Below are 12,675 nucleotides of genomic sequence, written 5' to 3' on the forward strand. Positions count from 1 at the left end.
ACAAGAAGTCAGTGACACAACTTAACAAAAAGAAGGGATCAGTTGACAGTACTCATTAGGAGACATCAAGGGATCATCAGTTCATTATTAGAGGGAAGTGAATGTGTGTGTGTGTGGGGGGGGGGGAGGGGCAGATATCACCACGAGATGAATAGAGTAAACATATTCAGAAATATATGGGCCCTAAGAGCTATTCAGAGATGAAGAGGCTTGCACAGGATAGAGTAGCATGGAGAAGTGCATCAAGCCATTGTTTGGACTGAAGACCACAACAACAATAAAGTTTTTGACTGTTCACTAGAAATATGTGTACCATTCCAGAAATCAGGTGAACTCAAGGAAATGAGGATATATTTTCATGAAGAGTTTTTCCTAGAAAATCATTTACCACAATTGAGAGGTTTAAAAGTTCATTAACAGGAGGAACGATAGTTGGAAGCGAGTACCAGAAAGCTTGCAATGTGCGGAATGTATTCAAGAGTAAAACACATGCAGACTATTCCCACTTATAGTTGAAAATTGACATGCTGTTTCTTGCTGACAGCTTTCACGGTCTTTGTTTTGAAACATAGGGCGCGGATCTCACGCGTTACATTACTTACCTTGCGTGACAACCGGTACTAAACAACTCCAGTTTGTTCAAAGAAGCACTAGAGGTAGCAGTCCATTTTAGGGCCTATGTTTACTGGAATTTTTTTCTTGTTTTAGTCCCTCCTACCACATCTGAAAGTAGCCTACCCTACAGTTTTAGTATCAACAGTACCAGTATTTGCATTCCACTGTCAGTCCTTGTGACTTTGATTTGATTCCGAAGATGAAGGAATCACTTCGTGGCATTTGCTTCAGAACTGTTCCAGAGATTCGACAGGCCGTAGACCGCTCAATTCGCATCATCAACAGAACAGGCTCTGATAACGTTATATCAAGCCTTCCACATCGGTGGCAACGGGTTCTACACAACGCTGGTGACTAATTTGAAGGACAGCAACAGGTGAAAACATGTAACTCTTTTGTATCGGTTGGGAACGAATAGTTGCCACTATTTAAGTTCCAACCTAAGTACATAATGATTTGGCGGAGAGGGTGGGCAGGAATCTGTCGTTCTTTGCTAATGAAACTGTGGTGTACAGGAAGGTGTCGAAGCTGAGTGACAGTAGGATGATGCTAGATGACTTAAACAAAATTTGTAGTTGGTGTGATGAACGGCGGCTAGCTTTAAATTAGAAAAATGTATGTTAATGTGGATGAGTAGGAAAAACTAACTGTAATGTTCGGACGCAGCATTAGTAGAATTCTGTTTAACACAGTCACGTCACTTCAATATCTGAGTGTAATGTTACAAAACGACATGAAATTGAAGGAGCGTGTGAGGATCGAGGTAGGAAAGGCGAGTGCTTGACTTCAGTTTATTGGGAGAATTTCAGGAAAGTGTCTTTCATCTGTAAACGAGAGTGCATAAAGGACGCTAGTGAGACCTGTTCTCGAATACTGCTCGAGTGTTTGATCTCCGTACCAGAACGGATTAGAGGAAGACATTGAATCCACTCAAACGCGGGCAGCAAGATTTGCTGCTGGTGGGTTCCAACAAGATGCAAGTGTTACGGAGCCGCTTTGAGAACTCAAATGGGAAACCCTGGAGGGAGGGCGACGTTCCTTTCGAGGAAGACTATTCAGGAAATTTAGCGAACTGGCATTTGAAGCTAAATGCAGAACGATTCTACTGCCGTCAACATACATTTCGCATAAGGATCACAATGATAAGATACGAGAGCTTAAGCATCTTACGGAGGCACATAGACAATCATTTTTCCCTCGCTCTATTTGCGAAGGGAACAGGAAAGGAAATGACTAGTAAAGGTACAGGGTACCCTCCGCCACGCAATATACGGTGGCTTGCGGAGTATGTATGGACACAGCGTAAGTCCGAGAGAGTTGGACTACTGGGTGAGACAGACCAGAGACGTATTTCAAAATACTACGCTGGAGAGCAGCTCCCGTTACTTGCGACGAAGCTCTTTTGTGAACAAACGTGGTATACAAGTGATGCTCTCATTGTCGTATTAGTTCTGGAGAAAAATCACTTTCTCTGTTCTGGTAAGCTGAAATATTTTATCGTGTAGTTACATAGTTTTAATATTAAGGCTTAGTTTGCAAACACTGACACTGTTTTTCTTACTGCGAGCCTGACAAATGTGCAAGCATGAAAGTAACCTAAAAAGGCCATCTAATTCGCTGGCTAGAAGACGGCGTGGTCACATTTCTCCCAGACAACCGGGCGAGATGGACCAGTCTCATTTGGGAGAGACAGACCACTTATTTTAATCTGAGACAGATGGAACGGCCGCAGTGCCAGACTAACCTCATTTGTTGGAAGATGTATCTGTGCCAATAAATGCAAGAGCTGAATTTCACATACAGGCCTACCACCCAATTCAAAGCTCATCAGAAGACCTAGTGATACCAAGCACAAGTTCAATTCCTTCACTGACATAATTTCGGACTCCACTCCTACGAAAGCCAAAACTTTCAAGATTACTACCAAAAACCAACTACTACTAACGCAACACAGACAAAACTTTTGGAAGAAATATGATACGTTTCTCCTGTTGATAAAAGCATGAATGTTAAGAGGAAGTAAGGAACTGTATCCAAAGCGCTAAATTCTGCAGAAAATATCGAAACTGTAAAGAAAAAGAGGGATCAGAAAACAAAGGAAGCAGAAAAAGGGCACAAAAAAATCACCAAAGGGAAATACTACTGAAGGGAAAACAGACTGAAGAAGCTCAGTAACAAAAATACTGCAATAGCTCACCGTGTTCGTCAGCTGCAGACGTTTTCGAAGACAACGGAAAAATTTTGGTGAATGAGACAAGGATGAATGTGTGGGCTGTGGTGGAACTTATTACGAAACTAATAAAAATATCGATTGGGTTCAGTGTGTTGACTGTTCACGATGGTCAACATTTGGTAGTAAGTGTGTTGTGATGAGAGAAATCCAGGCTAATGCTTGGAAAAAACCAACAACTCATTAGAAAAACCAATGTTCAGGCAAGTTTTATAACAAATTATAATAAATTGATGAAATTTTTTTGGACTAAAATATTAACAGATAATTCTGTAACCATTAAAAAACATTCGAAGCAAAAATATGAAATTTTAATTGACTCTTCTCTTCATGTGTAATCATTTGAAGTGGCAGTGCCTCAATAATATATTGTACTTAAGTTAATGTGACACTCTGTACGAATTTGGCTCCAGAAGTCAAGAAAACTTGAAAAATACATAAATTTTATGTTGAAGATATAAAGTGGTCCAATTCTCCCGAACTTACCCGACCAATATAGACTTCATTGATAAGGGCAATGAAGTCATTGATAAGGAAGGCGGGACTTGTTACATCATGGATTTTAGAGATATGGAATTTCTAGCTCACTTGCACTTTCGAAGGTCACTTGAGTGCAAAGTGGTGCAGGATTGGCATAGATATGCTACTAATACACACATTCTTGCTCCCTTACTGTTCTGTCTTGACAGTGAGGCATTAGGCTTACTGGTGATGCTGCCATCCTTGGTGAAAGCGAAAAATAATTGCAGGACATGCTGAATCGAATGAACTATGTTCTTAATATACAAGGTGAGTCACTAACTACTGCCACCAAGCATAACTCCGAAAGTATGATAGGAGATGAAAAGTTTGTGGGGCAAAAGTTGCATGGGACAATGGGGGTCGCTTCAGAGATATGAAGATCAGCTTTGTTTTTTTACGTGGGGTGCTATAGTTTCGTACTTATTTTCTGATAGCGGCTATCGAGACGAATCCAATGATGTGTAACAATAAGGTCTTTGAAGGTCAACGAAGGTCACAAAGGTGGCATGAACGTCCACTTACAGAAGGTGTTCGAAGTGATTATTGTGTAGGGTAAGGAAGTTGAGGATATCTTTCATCGTATGTCTCTAGCCCTCACTGAATTTCGTTGGCATTTTCTATAAATGGAGAAGCATATCGACTTGTTCTTCGAAGGAATACATCATTCACATTCGCTCGATTCGACGATACAAGCCTTACCGGTCCTATTAGTGTTGTATTGCTAAAACGTCGAATGGTGTTTTACACGTCAGTGGCACGTTAGATGGATACGCCCTATTCGGCGAATATTTGCTATTAGCACGATATACGAAAGTGAATTGTCAGAGCATGTGCTTCGATAAGTGGCGCAGTGATAAGGAATACCACTCAATCCATGATAAGAAGATTGTAGCTCTGCATTGATACCAATGGTCATCACTTCGAACACCTTGTGTAAATGGACTTTCATGCCACTTTTGTGACCTTCGTTGACCTTCAAAGACCTTAGTTAGGTCACATCATTAGATTCATCTCGGTCGCCGCTACTAGGAAATAAGCACCAAACTATAGCATCCAATTTAAAAAAAAAAAGTTGACCCTCATATCTCAGGCGCGACCCTACCTAGTAACAAAAAACCAATGTTTTATTATGGCGCCCGTTGTGCCATGCAACATTTGTCCCCCAAACTTTTCAGCTCCTCTCATACTTTCGGAGTTATTCTAGGTGGCAATAGTTAGTGACTCACCCTATAGAATATGGACTGAGAGTAAACTGAAGAAAGATGAAAGTAATGGGAAGTAGCAGAACATGATGAGTGAGAAACTTACCATCAAAACTGGGGATACGAAGTAGACAAATGAAGAAACGCTGCTACATCGGAATCAAAATAACATCTGATGGACAAACCAAGGAGCATATAAAAAGCCGACTGCAGCAGCAAAAACGGTTTTAGTGGCTCAAAGAAGCGGCTTTGAGGAAAAAATTTCTGAGAACTTAGTCTGGAGAACAGTATTGTATGGTTGGTTCGTTGGATGGTTGAGTAGGGGGAAGGGACCAAACAAAGAGGTCATCAGTCCCATCGGAATAAGGAATGATGTGGAAGGAAGCCAGCCGTGCCCATTCGAAGTAACCATCATGACATTTGTTTGAAGCGATTTAGGGAAATTACGGAAAACCTAAATCAGGATGGCCGGACAAGGGATTGAACCGTCGTCGTCCTGAATACTAGTCCAGTGTGCAAACCACTGGGCCACCTCGCTCGGTAACATTGTATGGAAGAAAATGATGGGCTGTGGAAGAACTGGAACAGAAGGGGATCGAAGCGTTCGAGATGTGGTGCAATGAATGGGTTTGGAAAATCAGAGGGGTTCATAAGATGAGGAATGAGGAGATTGTCAATAGAAGCGGCGACGAAAGAAATTTGTGTTCAAAAATGATTCAAATGGCTGTAAGCACTATGTGACTTAACATCTGAGGTCACCAGTCCCCTAGACTTAGAACTGCTTAAACCTAACTAACCTAAGGACATCACACACATCCATGCCCGAGCCAGGATTCGAACCTGCGACCGCTGCAGCAGAGCGGTTCCGGACTGAAGCGTCTAGAACCGCTCGCTCACAGCGGCCGGATGAAATTTGTGTCAAACTCTGGCAAGAAAAATGGACGGGATGATGGGACGTGTGTCAAGACATCAGGGAACTAACTCGCATTGTACTGAAGGGAGTTGTATTGGGTGAAAACTGTAGGGGTAGACAGAGATTGGAATATATCCAACAATTACATGAGGACGTTGGGTGCAAATCCTGCTTGAAGGGCTGTCACAGGAGTGGAAGCTATAGCGGGCTGCTTCAAAACCAGTCACACGACTGAATACCACCAAAAACAATACCGACAGTATTTTATGCTAAGATGTCACCTCGAAAAACTTATAGATTATGGCACAATTTTAATTTTTGGCTTTGCCGTCAAATATACACACAAATCGCTACTGAGGTACTGCCTTTTAAAAGAACAAACATATGCTTACAAAGATTGTTCACGAAGATCAGAACAGGTACAAAGTTCAAATTTTTTTCAGTAACAAAATTTTGTACAGGGCTAGTTGCAGAACCACTACTCTCTAACAATCCTTTGTAAGTATTTGGTTCTCAGTGGCATCCCAGACGTCTTCATAAATTTCCAGTCACCATTCAGTGCCGTTTGAAGCATCACACTGCGAACAATCCACCGGCTGCGGGGATGGCAGAAAAACTAGTGAGGCAAGTGTGGTACCTGCAGTGAACTGCGCACTGATTGTACACGCCCAGGAGGGGAATGGTTATGCACCCTCAAGCGCAGCCCAGGCTGCACATGTGTACACTCATCCCTCGACGCAAGACGAAATATCATGACTAGCAAGCCAGACTAAGGACAAGGAAAATACATTGTCGAACACTTCACTAGCTCAGCACTGACGGGTAAATTTTGACTACTGACCATCGCGACGTTGGATTCCGCCTGGTGGCCTTGCGAGCATGTGGCGCGGTAGTAAAAGTATGTAAGCGGAGCAGACGCGGGCGGGGAATCACCCAAGCGAAGATGTGGGCTGAAAATGCGGAAATCCATTGAGATAAGCGACTCTGACGAAGGGCAGGTTATTATTAATCAGAGCTTGTGACTGAGTGTTTCGAAAACGGCGAAGTTGGGCGAATGTTCACGTGCTACTATCCTGAGCATCTACGGAAAGAGGCAGAAGGATGTGAAATTACCACTAGGGGCTAAATGGTTGGACGTCCACGACTCTTCACAGAATTTAAGGTTCGGAGGCTCGTCTGCTCTGTAAAGTAGGATAGGTGGTAGTCTGTGGCATCTCTGTCGAAAGAGCTCAATGTAGTGGTTCACACAAGTGTTTAGGAGCACACCGTTCAACGCATATTGTTGAACATGGAACTCCGCAACAGACTACCCCTACGTATTCACATTTTGACCCAACGACATCGCAAATTAAGATTGCAGTGGGCACGGGACCATCGGGATTAGACCGTCGATCAATGGGAACGTGCCGGTTCTTCGGGTGAATCAAGTTTTGCTACACTACGTTGATGGTCGTCTCTGCAAACGTCGTTATCGAGGTGAACGGCGGCTCGGAACGTGCAGCGCGCCACGGAAGCTGGCTGGTCGGAGCAGTATTATGCTATGGGAGGGAGAAATTGTCCTGTGCTTGCATTGGACCTGTGGTAGTAATCGAAGACGCGCTGACAGCTGCGAACCGCCTGCATCAATTCATGCTTAATGTCTTCCCCGATGGTGATGGCATCTCTCAGCCGTGTCACGGAGCCAGAACCGTACGATAGTTGTCTGAAGAGTCTTATAGTGAACTCACGTTGATATTTCGACGACCAAATTCGCCTCATGTAAACTCTATGTAACCCATCTGTGTGGCTATCAGGCTCCATCGCCGCTTACGCAAATCAGTGGCCCGTTATTTACGCGAATTACACGACCTATGCGTAGCCGGCCGGAGTGGCCGTGCGGTTCTAGGCGCTACAGTCTGGAGCCGAGCGACCGCTACGGTCGCACGTTCGAATCCTGCCTCGGGCATGGATGTGTGTGATGTCCTTAGGTTAGTTAGGTTTAATTATTTCTAAGTTCTAGGTGACTGATCACCTCATAAGTTAAGTCGCATAGTGCTCCGAGCCATTTGAACCATTTTGAACCTATGCGTAATCATCTAATGCCACATATCTCCACAAACTGGCGACTGATCACCTCAGAAGTTAAGTCGCATAGTGCTCCGAGCCATTTGAACCATTTTGAACCTATGCGTAATCATCTAATGCCACATATCTCCACAAACCTACCACTAATTGTCAGATCCCTGATACTCAAAAGCAGTGATGTATTTCGTTCCATAGAAGGAAAAACAAGTTATTTAATAGGTGGTCATAATGTGTTGACTTATCAGTGGAAGCACGAAGTTACCTGCTTATCGTAACGCCCTGATTTTTACATCATCCACGGTAGCTGCGGTTGCTCATGCTGGAATTTTCCTCGAGGCGTGTTTATTTCTGCGCTTCTTTAGCAGGCCAGGCTCTGGACGATGTCCAGCGACCAATGTTACGCCCCGAGGAGATGTGGTTGTATGTGTGTCGTGGTGAGGGGGCGGGGGCGGGGGCGGGGGCGGGGAGTAACAGACGACGGCGTGGGCGTAGGTTTACGCCTGGCGCGTGGACCGAATCTGCCGATAGCCGCCTCCTGCTGCAGGCAGGCGCTGTTTACACCTCGTTTGTGCTGCTCCCCGTTTCTGATCCCAATCTCCACTCCTACTTCAGATCTAACAGACAAGTTCCCACGTCACCATGCACTGTACTCCATGGCTTGAGGACATGTGACACTGAATTGAGGTGCTCTGCAAATCGGCTGAAATTGACGACTCATCGAAACAGCCACACATACAGCATCTTGATTTCTGAAATTTTGCTGTACTAGAAATTGTCACTGTACTAGAAAGCCTTTCCCATTCTACAAGACGACTCGTACATACAGGATTTTTCACTTAGAAAGCATTTTTCAGCGCGATAGTAGTACCTAATCCACTTAGAATTATTACTTGACATTTTCTTAATGGAGAAAAGCGATCTCAAATAGATATTTTATACGGGGTGCCCAGGAGGAGCTACCATTATTCAGGAATATGACAGAAACGATCGTTCGAAGCGCAAAAAGAGTAGTAAACACGTGCTCTAAACTACATACCTTAAGAGCTATGAGCGTCGAGTCATTTTCGATACTATGAAACAAATATCTTCTAGTGCAAATTCTTTGCTTTCCATATTTTGGGATGTGGTAATATGGACCAAAACAAGAAAAAATGCCGGAATGGCCGTGCGGTTCTAGGCGCTACAGTCTGGAGACGAGCAACCGCTACGGTCGCGCGTTCGAATCCTGCTTCGGGCATGGATGTGTGTGATGTGAGTTCTAGGCGACTGATGACCTCAGAAGTTAAGTCACATAGTGCTCAGAGCCATTTGAACCATTTTTGAAGAAAAAATGCCGAGTAAACATGGGCTCTAAAGTGCATTCCTTAAGAGCTATGGACACTTACTCATCTTCGCTGCTGTGAAACTCATCTCTTCCACTGCGAAAGTGCTCATAGAACATATTTACTGGACTTTTTTGCTTGGAATTATCCTTCCTGTCATAACCATGAATAGTAACCTTTCCTTCCTGGGATATCTCGTACATAAACTTTTTTAAGAAATTATTTGAAAGCTGTGAATTGTCTAGATCGCAGTTAGACGAAAATAATTAGATAATTAGTATCGGCTGAAAAAATAAGCCCTCTTCCGATCTGAAAAAAATTGTATAAATGAATTTTCTGTTTGCTTATTCTTTTCAGATCTGACGATGATTGATTTTCGAAGCGGAACTAGTTATCTACTCATGGTGTCTAGTTGCGATCTACACAATTAAAAGCTTTTGAACAATTTGAAAAAAATGCAGTATATATATCTTTCTTTACAATTAGTTAAAATGTTACCTTTTAACTTAAGATGCACTTCAAATATATATCTTATTAAGAACAATGCCACCCATATTATCATTATTAGAATCTCTTCTACAACCTTATAATTCCAGTATGTACTGAAAATAATAGGCGTTAACTGCCCATTCGAAAAGGGTCTTGGTTTTTGAAAGGCAAACATTAATTGGTGTGATCTACCAGGTTTCCATGGAGCGAATGGTTAATGTAAACAACAACTCGGCATAACACTCGGAAGCACACTGTTATACATTAATTGAATAAAAGCTGTGTACTATACGCTGGCTGATTATTACACGTCTTCAGTAACAAAGTTTCCATTTTGTTGGCACTTTGCAGCAGTGCAGAATACGTTACCAAGAGCTTGGTTTCGATTTCTTCTCGACAAATGTTCAACACAGCATTTTATTACGCTGATTACCTGACACTGTCAGCTGTATTGGAGGCGATGTTAGAACGTAAACACTGTTGTTCTTACTACGAAAGTTTATTCGTCCAGACCGCATAAAAATACACAGTGATTACTAGTTTCAGAGAAATTAGATCGCCATCTCCAGATCGTTTGTATATAGGGTCAGTCCATTCCGTCGACTGTTCACAATAATTGGACATAAATTTAATGTAAAATAAGGAACAATTACGGAAAATTCTGACATTAGACCAACATAAAATGCATACAAATTCAAGGTAAACATCCTTATAGAGACGATACTCCATAGTACCGTCTCTCGTCATACAATAAGGTAACAACCGTGCGAACAGTGCACAATAATCACAAATAAAATACATAAGACGTGTATAAAATTCTTTCTTGTTGTATGCATGTTGACATCTGACAGGAAACTTACGAGGCAATCAGTGAAATACATAGTGTTTTGAGATGCCACCAGATGGCAGCAATCTTTTACAACATACGATTACATCTTTGAAATAGAATGTAAAGTATACTTGTTATATTTTTTATTTTTTTATTCATACAAAAATTTATAAAAGTAAAAGGATTATATAGCTGGCTTTCTAAATGTACGCCTCAGAAAATTGCTAGAAAAATGTTTTGACTGTATCTTATATCAGTGTTATGGTCATCGTTACCAGATACTAAAAACTATTGATGCTTGTTGGTTGATTTGGGAGAAGGCACCAAACGGTGATGTCATCGGTCCCATCGGATTATGGAAGGCTGTGGAAGGAAATTGGCCATCGCTTTCATAGGAACCATTCCGGCATTTGCCTCAATCGATTAAGGGAAATCACGGAAAACTTAAATCAGAATGGCCAGACGCGGGTTTGAACCGTCGTCCTCCCGAGTGCGACCTAGTAAGGTTACAGTAATGAATTATTTGTATCTAGTGATTAAAAATATGAGAACGGTGGTGTGTAACTTTACTTTATGTTTGTGTAGAGTCTCGTATAAGACTGTGTCTTCAATGATCAGCTGGTATGTGCTGAGTAAGTCGAGATCTAGGTTATGGTCCGATGTATTAAGTCCCTTCTCTGAATCATGGTCTAGGTTACGATAAGTGTTACATTTTGACTCATTACACAGAAGTTTCGGACCAAATTCAATCTTTAAACTTAAAAAGCGAGAGAAGAGTTGCAAGGTGGAACCATAAAACACCAGAGGCGCACGTTATCATCATTTACAAAACACGCTAGTGAGCTCTGTTTTAATCTATTGCATTACCTTCTAGCGTAATATCACGTACAATTACATAACATATAACAACGTATTAAAAAAGCTATCAACAGAATACATAAAAACAAATAATTACAAAGCTTGCAGTATCAGGTATCAGATAGCTTTAAAGTCAATAAAATAACTAAAAACTTTATGCTGTCTGGGCGAATAAACTTCTGCAGTAAGAAAAACAACCGTGTATAACACTTTATACTTTCGGCTGTGTGAAGCAAAAACACACTTTTAATTTGAATTAAATACAGAAAAGAAGAACAAGGAAAGGAGAAGGACACACTCTAAGTGATGTCCGAAGTAGCCACCCTTTCAGTTTCTGTAAGTTTTATTTCGTCATCTGTTTCACGTAAACGAGAAAAAAATCTAATGCTACATGTTTCCATTTTCGTGTTTTACAACTGCTCTACACATCTTTTACTAAATGATTTCAAAGTTATTTCTGACGGGAGAAAGTGTTAAGAAATTTTCAGTTATGTTACAGTAAGTTTCTCTTCCTAGTTCGAATGCCTTCGTTGTATTTTTCAATTTACAAAAATGCCACCGTCTATTCTATCGGTATTCATGTTTAAGTTAGTTTGTGCTCCACTTCTTTTAGTCTCGGTGTCGAGGGAACAATCCTACAACAACTGTCCTTTTTTCAGGACGTAAGGATTCACGGTCTCTCGTGTAATGTACCGAAGTATGCAGAATCTATTATGTGTGTGTGTGTGTGTGTGTGTGTGTGTGTGTGTGTGTTTGTGTGTGTTTTATTTGGGTAACTTATAGGTATTGCACGGTAATGACAAGGAAACTGAAATCAGAAAAACTATCTTCGTTGAGTCTTCTCTCCAACAGCAATCCAGCACCAACTGCAAAACAAATGACAAATTTTTCTGAGTAGGGAAGCAAGTTTTCCTTCTTTAAAGGGGCTTTGCACATTACAGATTATGTTTGCAGGCAGAAAATTGCAATATTGCAGTTTAGAATATGAGCCAAGACAGGAAATTACCACGCTGGTTGCCAACGACACTGTTGTTGTAGAGAGAACTGTTGGATTTTGTAACTGTTTGATGTGACTGACGTATTTAGTTGTGTGTTTACTTTATCAACTTTTTATTGTGGAGTATTATATCGGCACTCGCGCATTTACATTATTACAATGCAATGCACTTCTTACAAATACAGGCACTGAAATATTGTATTTGTATGCTGATACCAGGTTAGCGACATTCGATTAAATATCTCCCCTGTACCGGGGTTACAGTAGATGTACGACGAGTAGAGGTTAATGAGACATGGAGAACAACATTTGATAATTTGGGTCTAGCCGTGAAGTGTGCACGGATAGCCGAATGGTTAAGGCGATCACTCGCGACAAGCAGGAAATTCGGGTTCGTGTCCCGGCCCGACACAAATTTTGAATGGCGTCATTGCGTTCTACAGTCGGAGGTGGCCGTATTCGCAATTGGGAATTCATTTCCTGTACTCATTATATGTGATTACGTTTGGTTTCAACTACGTTGTAACACATATGCAAGAGCCTGATAAATCTAGTGGTGCTGGGATGACATTCCATACACGTGTTTTAGGCAACCTACGCAAAACAATGAATATTACGGTTGTAATGGTATACA

The 12,675-nt window shown here is 41.7% G+C and overlaps 1 protein-coding gene across 1 annotated transcript in view; it reads left to right on the plus strand.

The window, feature by feature from the left end:
• LOC126266662 (heat shock protein 68-like) overlaps positions 1 to 12,675 on the plus strand; it is a 119,667-nt gene that overhangs the window by 34,019 nt on the left and 72,973 nt on the right. The window lies entirely within an intron of this gene.

The sequence above is a fragment of the Schistocerca gregaria genome, chromosome 1 (assembly GCF_023897955.1).
Source record: "Schistocerca gregaria isolate iqSchGreg1 chromosome 1, iqSchGreg1.2, whole genome shotgun sequence".
Taxonomy (NCBI): domain Eukaryota; kingdom Metazoa; phylum Arthropoda; class Insecta; order Orthoptera; family Acrididae; genus Schistocerca; species Schistocerca gregaria.